This window comes from Elephantulus edwardii, unplaced genomic scaffold, assembly GCF_000299155.1.
Source record: "Elephantulus edwardii isolate Elephantulus edwardi_28Jun2011 unplaced genomic scaffold, EleEdw1.0 scaffold00234, whole genome shotgun sequence".
NCBI classification, from domain to species: domain Eukaryota; kingdom Metazoa; phylum Chordata; class Mammalia; order Macroscelidea; family Macroscelididae; genus Elephantulus; species Elephantulus edwardii.
The window spans coordinates 3,972,222-3,975,565 of NW_006399984.1; the positions used below are offsets into that span (position 1 = coordinate 3,972,222).

The following is a 3,344-nucleotide window of genomic DNA, read 5'->3' on the forward strand; positions in this document are numbered from 1 at the left end:
TCACTGAAATGAAAAATAAACAACCTAAATTTTAAAAAAAAAGCAGCAACTGCCAAACTTCAAATGATGAAACACGTTAGATTTTGAGATTAAGCACAAAACTTTAAGTAGAGGGGAAGCTAGCAACAGCTAGTTTTCTATTTCCATTTCTTAATTTTAGAAAATGATTACTTACTTCTTAGATTTGAGAAAAAAATTATGAATTCCAAAGTTATGAACTCATAAAAAATATAAAGAAACTCAGAAGAAATAAGTAACCGGGAATTTTAGCTTATGGATAAAAGCTTGGCCAAGTATGATCTGATTCAAAATATTATTAAAATGAACAAAACCATTATATCTGTTTCTCATTTTCTTTTCAAGAAAAAATCTTACTAAGGGTAAGTATTAGAAAAAATGCAGTTCACAAATAAACTGTCAGATATTTAAGTCTCTATATGTAGATAAAAATGTTCCTTTTCAATTCAGAAAGACACAGTACTCTGAGTGTTTCACAGAAAGTATGTCAGATTATAAAGTTTTAAAAAGAAATTGCTAAATGTTTAGTAACATTTTATGCCATAGATTTTCCTGTAAATTTCAGACTAATTTTGTACAAATATTATCAAAGTAATCTGCACAAGTAGCCAGCATTTAGGGGAAGTGGTGTTAAAACAAACTATCCACCAACCACATAACTCCACGAGGATTCAGCTCTCAAAGAAAGATACAGTATCACATGCAATGGCATGCTGGTCAAGAACCTACCCTACAAAGTCATTCTTCCTTAATCATTTTTATTTTGGCTCAAAACTCAAAGGCAACGGTCTGTTTTATTATATATGTAACCTGAAACCAAGCCCAAGTCTTCACTCCCACAATTTGCCCACTGCTTTATCAGGCATCATATGATTACCTACATTTCTCCCCCAAATTATCTTCAGATAGAATGTTAGTGTTTTCTTTACTAATGATTCAACGGCATGCAGAATCTCTACAATACAAATTGCATTAGCTTATCTTCTGCTTATAGCTTAAACAAAACTCAAGATGTCAGGGTAAAAGAATTAATCCAAAGAAATTCATGCTCTCGTGAAGTCAATGACCTTTCCAGGGTAAAAGAATTAATCCAAAGCAATTCATGCTCTCGTGAAGTCAATGACCTTTCACAAAATACACCATTCTTGAAGAAAAAGGCTATGGGTTAGCACTTTCTGTAAAAAGAGCACAAATATGAAGCTGGAGCGAAACAGCACAGCTCACCTTCAAACCAAGTTTCCCATGGTCAGAGACATGGCATAACCAATCCTAACACTATAGCAATGATGATTTGTTCTACACCAAGAGATCACACATACACCCTCAAGTTAAGTTATCTGTGTCCCAACCTTAAAGGCAATCATCTTTTGTCATTTTAATGTTCTAAAAAACACATTATGTATGAGGTATATGCATATACTTTATATACAAAGATACATGGACATATATTCATGTACATATATATATGTGTATAAAATATGAAGCTTTTTAAGTAGTGTTTGTAAGAAGCAGTATTCCTGAAGCTAACTATGTCTATAAATTGCCTTCTGACACCATCTCCATCAGCGGACTGTTCTGTGAGCCATCTATTCCTGAGGAGTAAGTCACATGCTTCTGAAGTGAGTTCGAGGCCTCTGGGAGATTTCTGGACTGGTGCCAGCACCTACGTGAATCCTAAGAAACTGCTTTTTTATGGAGAATGTGGCCCATGTTCACGTTAAAAGTTTAGACTGTTTAAACCACTTCAATGGTCACTCACTCTTCTTTGGACAATCCCTGCTAGTACTTTCAGGTGACACAATTCTTCTAAAAGAAAGAGAATATGTAGTGAAACCTGACCATATCGTTGCTTTGAGAAGCAAGGTTTTCTTTCTCTCCTTTTCCTTCCTTCCTTTCTTATTTAGACTTTCATTATAAAAGCAGTGCGACTGGCTCATTAACTATTTGGGAATCTGCTGGCTTTCCTGATTTGGAAAATAAATTCACACTGCTGTCTCATGATTCACTGCTTTCTTCAAATGAGTTTTTCTTCCTTGGCAGTGTTGCAAATTTTTGGGGTAATGAAGCAGTCACACTTGTAAATGGGTCATTCTGTCTTCCGAAGGACGACGGTTTGCCTTCGGCCACGCTGTTGTCAGGTTGGTTCATTTTAGAAGTATCAAAGCTTAATGTTCTTCTGTGTGGAGATTTGAGACTTCCGCTTTCTGGAACTGCCCCAAAGGAATCTATCTGGCGCCCCAGAAGATGTGTTTGACCAACAGTGCCTGACTTCAGTTTCTCAGAGGACATGTGGGACCCAGTTAAGTCAGACATTGAATGGACTGAAGAAAGTCTCTGAGGACCCAAAAAAAGGGTTTTTTTGTTTGGATTTCATCTGGATTTCGTGGCTTGCAAACTCCGTGCTGGCATCAGGCAGGGGAGTGCTTGGAATGATTGCAGAAGACGTATCCGAAAATGTCCCATCGGTTTTTCTTCCTTTCATCTTATCTTTTAGTTTTGCAAAAGGAGATCTTGTTTTGTCCTTCATTGATAAATCGAACATACTGGCTGTCATATTGTTCCTCATGAACTGAATATTGACTTTTATCTCACCCCTGTTTTTGGCTCTTTTTCCTTGTTTGGATTTTAATCTGAACCACTCGGTTTTCCTTCTTTGTTTGTCCTCAAAGATGTCATTGAGACTGATTGCCACTTGCCCCAAGAATTTATCCAGCCCGTGCATGACTATGAGGAAGAGGATGTATTTCTCGGGGTTTCCCCTGCGCCAGCATCCCGGGCAGCTCGAAGGAGGCCTCTTCCTTCCACACCGGCTCGAGGGTTTTCTTGGCCACGGAGGTGGAGTACTTCTCCTTGCCCAGCTGGATGATCGTGTACGTGTCATTGGTGCCACTTTTGCCTTTGGGCTTCAGATCTTTGGCTTGGAGCACTGTGACCTGCACGTGGGTGGGGAACCACCTTTGGGTTTGCTCAGACAGCATCATCCTGCGTGGTCCCAGGGCCCCTGGCTCCCGCCGCCCCCGGCGCGGCGCGACCCGGGTGAGACGAACCATTGGTGGCCCCCGCGGCCTCGTTCGCTCGCAACCCAGGCTCTCCTCCGCCCCGCGCCTCTAGGTATAGGTTTTACGTGAGCATATTAAAAGTTTTGGTATATCCATTCTCTATTTTGATAATATTTGTTAGTGGATAGTATGTGATGTAAAAAGTTAAATGAGAATGAAAACCGCATACCAAAACCTCTAGTACATAGTAAAACCAGTCCTCAACCCCATTTATAGTAATAAGCATAGCAGAAAATGATCAAACCACTGTACTGAAGACCATTAGGG

At 39.4% G+C, this 3,344-nt stretch overlaps 1 pseudogene; it reads right to left on the minus strand.

The window, feature by feature from the left end:
• Positions 1 to 1,929: 1,929 nt before the first annotated feature.
• Positions 1,930 to 2,999, minus strand: LOC102868606 (annotated as a pseudogene).
• Positions 3,000 to 3,344: the final 345 nt, after the last annotated feature.